Source organism: Spinacia oleracea, chromosome 5 (assembly GCF_020520425.1).
Source record: "Spinacia oleracea cultivar Varoflay chromosome 5, BTI_SOV_V1, whole genome shotgun sequence".
In the NCBI taxonomy this organism is placed as follows: domain Eukaryota; kingdom Viridiplantae; phylum Streptophyta; class Magnoliopsida; order Caryophyllales; family Amaranthaceae; genus Spinacia; species Spinacia oleracea.
Genome location: NC_079491.1, coordinates 83,433,410 through 83,443,198, shown reverse-complemented (window position 1 = coordinate 83,443,198; position 9,789 = coordinate 83,433,410). Strand labels below are relative to the sequence as shown.

The 9,789-nt window shown below is 37.8% G+C and overlaps 1 non-coding gene across 1 annotated transcript; it reads right to left on the bottom strand.

Moving 5' to 3' along the window:
- Positions 1-704: 704 nt before the first annotated feature.
- On the bottom strand, positions 705-807 carry LOC130462152 (small nucleolar RNA R71). Its single transcript, XR_008922290.1, has one exon. It is a non-coding gene; the product is annotated as a small nucleolar RNA R71 (small nucleolar RNA).
- Between the last annotated feature and the right edge of the window lie 8,982 nt (positions 808-9,789).

Here is a 9,789-nt window from a genome sequence, read left to right as displayed (position 1 = left end):
GCGAAAATTGCCTTATCAAAATGGCGCCGTTGCCGGGGATACGGTCGTTGTTATTGAGTTTTGTTGAGACTAGTTTACCATTAGAAAAATACAAAAACATTGCATTCTTGTTTGCTTTCTTTTCCCTTTGCAATGCTCACATGTTTCTTTGAGTTTGTATGCTTGATAGGGGTCGATCACGTCAAAGGTCTCTCCACCCTCTTGACCTTGAATTGGAGAGGACTTTAAGGAGATTAAGGCGCGTTCGAACTCGCTCGTCAAGCCACAACCGGTTTGAATCCTTGAGTGTAGGCGTGGAACAAGAAGAAAGTGAGCAAACCTTTGAAACCATGGCGCTCCCGGTCAAGAATTTGGGTATACCGGGAGAATTTGAGGCAACATGTGGTATCCAAGCTCCCACAACTAATGCTAATAACTTCGAAATCAAACCCGCTTTGATTAACTTGGTTCAAAGCCATCCTTTTTGTGGGAGAGCAACGAGTCACCACACGAGCACCTAAAGCAATTCGAACATTATTGTGATACAATCAAACACAATGGTGTGACTTCGGACTATGTGCGGTTGACTCTATTCCGTTTCCCTCTCCTAGGGCGAGCTAGCGATTGGCTTGACAAGGAGGTCAATCCAAATTCACTTCGAACTTGGAATGAAGTGACAAGCGCATTTTTGAGCAAGTTCTACTCTCATGGGAAGACGGGGGAATATCGCCACAAAATCCAATCCTTTGAGCAAAAGCAGGATGAATCGCTTTTTGAAGCTTGGGACCGATTCAAAGAATACCAAAGGGAATGCCCTCACCATGGGATCCCTAAGTGGTTGCTACTCCAAACCTTCTATTTGGGGTTGAGCCTGACCTCTACGACGAGTTTAGATGCGGGGGCGGGTGGTCCCATAATGAACAAGACCGAAGATCAAATCTAAGGGATAATTGAGGATGTGGTCCAAAATTATCAAGCTTGGCATGTTGGTAAAAGGAACTATGATAGCAAGGGTAAGAATGATGATTTTAAAGGGTCGGTATATGCTATGGAGCAAGCACGGATTATTGACAAGCTTAGCTCGAGATCGGAAAAGCTAGAGAGCACACCAAGTCAACCACCATCGCCATCAACTATTCCACCGCCTTCGCTTACTCTTCTCACCAAGGGGAAGAGCAAGGTTAGTTCCTATGACACTATGCCTCAGGGCACATCTTTTGTGATAATTTTCAAGATTTTGGTCATTTCCCCAATGCTTGTCCTTTGGTGCATAATGTGTCTTATGTGGATTATGGCCCTTCTTGTGAAGGTGATTTTGATATGGAATATGCCCATGCCTTGAATGAGAGTTCTAGAAATGATAACCCCAATAATCAAAACTTTGCTAGGCAAGCACCTAAAGGGCCCCCTATGTATGGATCCTACCAAGGCTATGGCCAAGGAGGTGGGTATGATAGTCAAGGCCGAGGTGGCTATAGAGCGCAAGGCTATCAAGTCCAAGCACGCTATGGTCAATCTCATGGTATTAGAAATCAAGCCCAATACAATCAAGGTAGTTATAATCCCAGCCATCAAGGTGGAGGGGCCGGGGTTACAACTATTCTTATGGGCAATTTAGGGGTGCCTCTAGTGGGGGTTATCCGTTGAACTCGGGAGGTCCATATGGTGTTTCTCAATTTCCACCTCCCGGATTCAATGGACTGAGGACCTATGGCAATCAATTCCAACAAAACCTTAGTGGTTATGGCAATGCACCTCCACCACTCCCGCCTCTCAAGTCTAACCTTGAGGCTCTCATGTAGTCGTTCGTGGGGGCGCAAGCCAAGAAGAATGTTGAGTTTGAGGATGGATTCAAGCAATCCAACACTCACTTGAAAATGATTGAAACTCGATCAACTAGCACAACTAGCTAGAACCATCAAAGAACAACAAGTGCATACTAGTCTCCCACCCCAAGGTCAAGCTCCTAAGAAAATGTATTCGGTTTTAACTAGAAGTGGGATGATTCTAGATGATGGTGCTAAGCTTGATGATGCTCCTGAAGGAAATAATGCCTTTGGTCCAAGTACGAGTTTAATGTTAAGTCTAATAAATTCGGTTCAGTATTAATTAAGAAGTTAATAATTCAGTGAGATCAAGTGAGCTGAATGCCTAGCTAGAGGCCGCTTCAGTTAAAGTGGAATTAATGATATTAATCCACAGCTTACTCTTTACTGAACCCGTAGGATCACACAAATAGTACGTAAACGGATCAAGTATTTAATGGTATTAAATACTCCATCTATGGATATTCGGAATCGACGGATCTTGGTTTCAGTGGGAGCTGTGATCGTCAAAGGCAAGCAAATGAATACTCCGGAAACGATGATATTGCCGGAAACGAAAATATGGATCGTATCGGAAATATAAATATTATCCAAGTCGTAGATGTTGCCGGAAACGGAAACATGGTACGTATCAGAAAATATTATCGGAAATGGAAATATTGCCGGAATCGAAAATATTGTCGGAAACGGAAATATTGTCAGAATCGGAAATATTATCGGAATCGGAAAATAATTCCGGAAACGGAAATATTAAATATTTGTTTGAAACGGAAATTAATTCCGGAATCGGAAATGTTAAATATTGTTCGTATCGGAAATGAATTCCGGGATCGGGAATTTAATCGGAAGCGTATCGTACGAATTAGCATCGGACGAGGCTTGCTAGACGAAGGCCCAACACGAAGCCAGGCCGTCACCCAGCAAGCCACACGCATCAAGCAAACACGCCAAGGCCTCGTCCAGGCCCAGCGCAAGGCCATGCCCAGCAAAGGCTTGGCGCGCGCGCACGGATCAAACAAATGGGTTGCGGGCAGCATGGGCCGCAAGGCTTGCTCATGGGCGTGCGGTGCTTGTGCTCGTGCTCGTGTGCGTGCTATATGAATCCTAAAGCTATCAGAATTCGTGCTATGATTAAATCCTAATCCTAAAAGATAAAATTAATTATTTAGAGTTCTAAAAGGATTCTAATTAATTAATTAGTATTCTAACAGGATTCGAAATCCTTTTCCATGGTTCTATAAATATATGCCTAGGGTCATAAATTTATACGCGAGTTTTAACAAGTATTCATACAATTAAAATAGTGATTTTTTAGCAGAAAAATCAGTCACATTCTTGCCCATAAATAGCCGAAAATTATAGTACCTTAAGGGTGATTCTAGTTGGTCAATCTTAAGGCGGATCCGGACGTGTTGTGGACTATCTACGGAGGGACGACACTTGGAGTCCTAAAGACTTGTTCTTGTTCGGTTCGGGCGCAGATAGGGAGGGCACGCTACAAGGTGTATGCACCTAAATTATGCTAACTGATTATGTGTAAATAATATGTTTCCTGGCATTAAGGTTTTCCGCGTGATTTATGTTTTGTCATATGTATCATAACCTAACAGTGGTATCACGAGCCTCTTATTATTTACATAATCTAAATTGCATAACATACAAATTTGCAAAGAATTAAAAGGGGTGATTAATTTTTGTAATTGTTAATTAATTGCAAATTGCGTTTATTTAATTATGTGTACGCAGTTTTTCGGCATTTTATTTGTTACTCATCCAAATCGAGTGATTTTTGTGTCAATTCCGCATGTAAAAGGCATTCTAAAATATTGACAAAAATACTTCTTTTTCGGCCGAACCCAGAATTCCCAAATTCGAAGCCTAACTATGACTTTTCGGAGGTTTTAGTTTTTCGAACGCAAAAGTTTGTAAATTTAAGATGTTAAATTGAATATTTGCAATTCTTGTTGATAAATCTTGAGTTTTTGATTGACCTACAGTATATGTTTAACAACTTTGAATGCCTAGACTTGTTAATTATACAACCTAATTTGTAATTACGGATTTTTCATGAAATGACCCGAGGTTTGTGTTAATGCACCAAATACCCCTAATGTTTCCAAAATGCACCAAATACCCACGAGGTTTAAAACAATAACACAAAATACCCTTAACGAGCATTTTCCGTCCATTCCGTTAAGTCTCCGTTAGCATGAATTTACTTTTTTGCCCTTACTCAACCATTTTCTCTACTAATCCTAATATTAACATTTAATTATATTAATTAAACCCCAAAAAAATTTAATTAACTTTTATCTAAAAATAAAAATAAAAATAAAACTTTGGTTGGTTTTCTTTTCACTTCTACTGCTCGTCTTCACTTCTGCTACTCCATCCATTGTCATCACATCATCACCTTTCAAATTCGTTCCTGTTTTGCAAATTAGACCCCTTTTATTTTCAAGATTCGTTTGTTATTCAATTGATTTTGTTGATGTGGCTTGTTTGGAGAATTGATTTTTTATTTTTTTTTCAATTTTCCCCCATTTAATTTTTTGGGCGTTTACATTAATCTGGATTTTCGAAGATGGAAGAAAGGGGGATTGTTCTAGTAACATTCGAGGAGGCGAATCGGGGTGGCTTTGATCGATAAGGACGGAGTTATATGGAGTCTGCGGCGGCTATTGAAGGCGGCGAAGGCGGTGAAGACAAGGAGGGTGGTGGTGGTGATTATCAGAGGATTAATGGTGTTGATTATCAGGAGGGTGGTGGTGGTGCTGATTACCTGAGGTTTCGGAAGGCCAAGACTTTTTACGGCTGCCGAAGGTGTCGCACACGGCGGAGGGGGAGTGGGTATGCCGGTGTTAGCACTAATTTCAGAGCCATTGTTGCTAAGAACTGGTGATGAAGTAGTTGTCGTCATTGTTGTTTAGATTTCCGATTATCGGAACAGATTGCATTTCAAAAATCAAACAGAAAACGATAGCATAATTGTGAAAAGAGGAGAGAGACCATCTGATTTTTGACAAGGAGTTCAAATCGGTGTTCTTGGGGATTTTTTAAGAATTTTATTTATTTGCCTTTTTTCTTAATTTCTAGGGATAATTTTTACTGGGTTTGGTATGAATTTGATGATTAGAATGACAAAAGATGGGAACTGTTACTTTAATTGGTAGGTTTTGGAATTGGGTTGTAGAAATTTTCAATCAAGATGGCAGCATCAATGGAGAGTTGGAAGAGAAACACTTTCTGGGAAGGAGAAAGAGTGAAAAGGGGAAAAAAAAAAATTAAAGTTAAAGAGTTAACGGAAAAGTTAACGGCATTGACGGAAAATGCTCATTGAGGGCATTTTGTGTTATTGTTTTAAACGTCGGGGGTATTTGGTGCATTCTGGAAACATTAGGGGTATTTGGTGCATTAACGCAAACCTCGGGGTTATTTCATGAAAAATCCGTTGTAATTATGATTAATTTGTTGAAATTCGAATAATTTAGAATTGATTTGTTTTTCATAATTAATTAATAATTTAATTAGGTATCCATGATTAAAAACCACCATAAAAATTGTTAATTTATGTTAAATTTTACGGATTTTTCATGAAATACCCCCGAATTTTGGCGTAATTCACCAAATGCCCCTCGACTTTCAGAAATTCACCAAATGCCCCTCACAAATGACTTAATACCCAAAATACCCTTACTAATAATGCGCCGTTAGTCCTCCGTTAACCTAATTTTCAAATTCACCAAATACCCCTATTTTAATACTTATTTCACCAAATTCCCTTATTCAGAAACTTAATTCACCAAATACCAATAACTTAAAATTACTCATTTTGATGCTCAACGACTAGTTTTTGTGTTTGAAAATTAGCCGTTGCTTATTGTTTGCTTATAAATACTCTTTTTCTGACGGTTTATTGTAGTTTTCCTATTATTTTGTTAATTTCATATCATTTTTGTCATGAGTTTTCTTTCAAAATCATCATCCACACCCAATGAGTCCACATATGTAAGAGTCCCAAATAAATTTTGTTATCATGGGAGAAAATTTGACATCCGAATATCTGATACAACACTCAATCTGAAGCTCCGGTACAACACTAAAACAGAAAACACTCCTAAAAACACCTCAAAACGTCGCAACTCTTCAAGAAAATAGCTACTTCTTTTGTACCTTATTCTTTATGTGACCAATTAATTATATTTACCACACAATCGGAAGGTATTCCTTTTTCAATATGGGAAATATCTTTAACATATGCAAACAGATTAAAAATAAAGCTCTTATTAATTTTATTCTAACGCATATGTTCCAGCTACCTCGGCTTCTATTGCTTCCATGCCACATATTTAACGTTAACTCCCTTTTGTCTCCTGTCTCTACTGCCTCCAAACATCTTTCTTCAATCTCCTAACTTTCTCTCAACCTTACAGTCGAGGCATAAAGGTTTTCCCACTTTTGTTTTGAGCTAGGTCCTATTGACATGGTCAGATTTATGGACAAATGTCTATTTTTGGATTTGAGGGAACAAGAAAAAAAATGAAACTAAGGTATGTTCCAAAGCTCATGAACTAGTGAAAAAACATGAATCTTGGCACAAAGATTTGCCTCCAAACTCAATATTTTCACATCATGAATCCAAGTTGAAATCGAGGTTGTGATAAAAATGTATGTGTTATTGAACTTGATTTCTTAGTTTCTTTACCATTCGGACAATAAGAAAATTAAGGTGTTAGCTTTAGATTGATTACTTTAGCTTCACTTACATAAGATCCCTTTGAAAATGGGGTTTTTTGGCCTTTTGCTCAGCTAAAGTGCATTGTCTTTACTGGATGAGGCCTGAACTTATTGGATCATAATTGAAACTTACTGAGTGTTGTATCGGAGACTCAGATGGAAATTTCCTCCCATAATATTAGAAATTGTTTGGGACTCTTACATATGTGGATTCATGGGTGTGGATGATGATTTTGAAAGAAAACTCATGACAAAAATGATATGAAATTAACAAAACAATAGAAAAACTACAATAAATAGTCAGAAAAGGGGTTTTTATAAGCAAACAATAAGCAACGGCTAATTTTCAAACATAAAAACTAGCCGCTGAGCATCAAAATGGGTAATTTTAAGTTATGTGTATTTGGTGAATTAAGTTTCAGAATAGGGGTATTATATGAAATAAGTAATAAAATAGGGGTATTTGGTGAATTTAAAAATTAGGCTAACGGAGGACTAACGGCGCGTCATTAGTAAGGGTATTTTGGGTATTAAGTCATTTGTGAGGGGCATTTGGTGAATTTCTGAAAGTCGAGGGGCATTTGGTGAATTACGCCATAATTCGGGGGTATTTCATGAAAAATCCGTAAATTTTAAATTTTTATGACCTAGATTTGAATCCATGTTAATCGGAAATTAATTGATTAATAAATTTTTGATTTTTTCGCCCTAAAATTATGAAATTAATATGTTTTATTAATTTGTCATTAATTTTGAATTAAAATTTTTTTTTTTTTTTTAAAAACGCCCATAAATATTGCACGCACAAAGCAATGGAAGCTACGTGTTGTATAGTGCGGGCACGCGACGACGAGCAAGGGAGCTCGTCGCCCGTGCGGTACGAATGCAGCGAGCAACCAAGCATGGCGCGCGCGCGAGGCAAGGCTGCCTGGGCGTGTGTGTTGTGTGCATGGGCGGTGGGCGATGGGGCGTGGCACAAGTCGAGGCGCGCGCGCGGGAGAGCGCAAGCTGGGTCGCCCAGCGAGCACTGCTCCGCGCACCAACGAGCGCTGCCTCGCAACGAGAGATTGCTCGCGCCTAGCGAGTGGTGCATCCCTTGCGTGTAGTTGCTGCTGAATTGTGTCGTGGCCGTGCGATCAGACGTGCACTCGATGGGGCTTTGGCGCAAGCCCAAGTGCCTCGTCGTGTTACGATTGAGTCGTTTTGAATTTTAATTTGAATTTTCAGTTCGGAAATAATTTTAATTAATTTTAAAATTAATAATTTAAATTGTTTTCTCGGATTTTAATTTTGAATATTATAATTATTATAAATTTTAATTTATACTAATTATTTTACTAAAATTAAACCTTGAATTAATTTAAATTTATTTAATTCAACTGAAAAATAAAATAAATAAATGGATTCGATTATAATTTTATATGAGCTTTAAATTTTAATTAAACTTGTATGTTTCCGGTTAGACTAGAAATACATTTTTATGTTTAAAATTAGTAAAGCATATAAAGTTATTAGTTTAAGTGGGAGCCTTTAGTCATAAACTCTTGATTAGGTCTACAAATCCTTTAAGGTTAAACAACTTGATTAGAATTAATAAGGACTGAATAATTGGTAGATTATTGGTGCCCTTGATTAATTGCTGCAAATATTTATGTGATGCATACAATGTGTTTTACTAACCAGCTATGTGGGTCATTCATGATAATGAATGGGTGAATGGTATATATTGTATATGTACTGTTTTGCAGGTTATGAAGTGACTAGTATGGCCCAAATATGATAGAAAATATGGTCTGCGTACCATTAATTTGAATGTAATTGGTCTAATGCACCAAAGTTTGTTTTTTCAATTCAAATATGGTCTGCGTACCATCAAATAGTTGTAATTAGTTTAATTATAGCTGATCCTATTTGAAGAAAATGGCGCCTCCCACGGAGAAATTCAAGACGGAGTTTCCAATCCATTTTCAAGACGGACTTTGAAGTTGAAGCTTCAAGATGAAGTCGGGCCATACTAGATCACATTTATCTTATGCATGCTTTAAGTTATTTATTTCTTTTAAATATGTCTTAAATATGCATGAGATTGTGGCTTGATTATGTTGCATGATTAAGGATTTTAGTTCACTTAAAATCTAACCAACATAGTAAGAGCCTTAAGTTCCAAACATAAAAATTGAGTTAAAAGGTGCCATGCCAAAATAACACTTACTTGGATAACCTTTACATCAATCTTAGTAAAAGTTTTCCGCCATAGCGAGGTGTTACTTATTGGTTCTAAAGGGGTAAGGTACACAAACAATTGTGATTACATGTTAGTTTTGGTGAAACTCAACGATATAAGTAAGGAGTCCTTTTATGTCGTCGAAAAATCGATAGGTTTACCTAATAAGTTCTTAAACGTACCTATCAACCAAGAGTAGTTTCTAGACTATTAGCAAAAGGCTTTTGTTTACCTAAAAGATTTTAGAATTGAGTCAAAATAAAAAATGTGCTTAATTCTTCAATGGTTTTTAGGGTCTTGGAATCATTTTATTCACACCTGCCGGAACACATAACTTGAATAAAATGCTTAATGAACATTAAATTATGCATGTATGCTAGAATTTGAGTTTATTAAGAGAAACTGTGAATGATTATTTATTTATTTATTCTTTTTCAATTGTAGTTTTAACTATGGCAAACAACAATTCATTCAACATTCGATCAATTCTCGAAAAGGAGAAGTTGAACGGGAAAAACTTCCTTGACTGGCAAAGGAACTTGCAAATAGTTCTTATGCAGGAAGAAAAGGAGTATGTCCTGGAAGAGGCGATGCTCGAAGCCGCGGGCGACGGGGTCACTCAGGCAGCCCTCAATCGTTGGATTGATGCCAACAATGATGTGAAATGTCTAATGCTTGCAACCATGAGTCAGATCTATAGAAAACGTTCATCAACTCAGATGTTTTCATGATCATAAGTGAGTTAAAGAACATGTTCCAAGATCTGGCTCGGGTCGAAAGATTCGAGACTCATAGGCAAATTCTTGAGACCAAGCTTAAGAAAGGCGAGCCCGTAAGTCCACATGTTCTCAAAATGATTGGACTCATTGAGAATATGAGTCGGCTGGACCAGTAGTTCTCTCATGAAATGGCTGTAGACACCATCCTCCATTCTCTTCATAGCGGGTATGATCATTTCAAGCTGAACTACAATATGAATAGTCTGGATAAAACGCTCACTGAGCTTCACGGTATGTTGAAGAC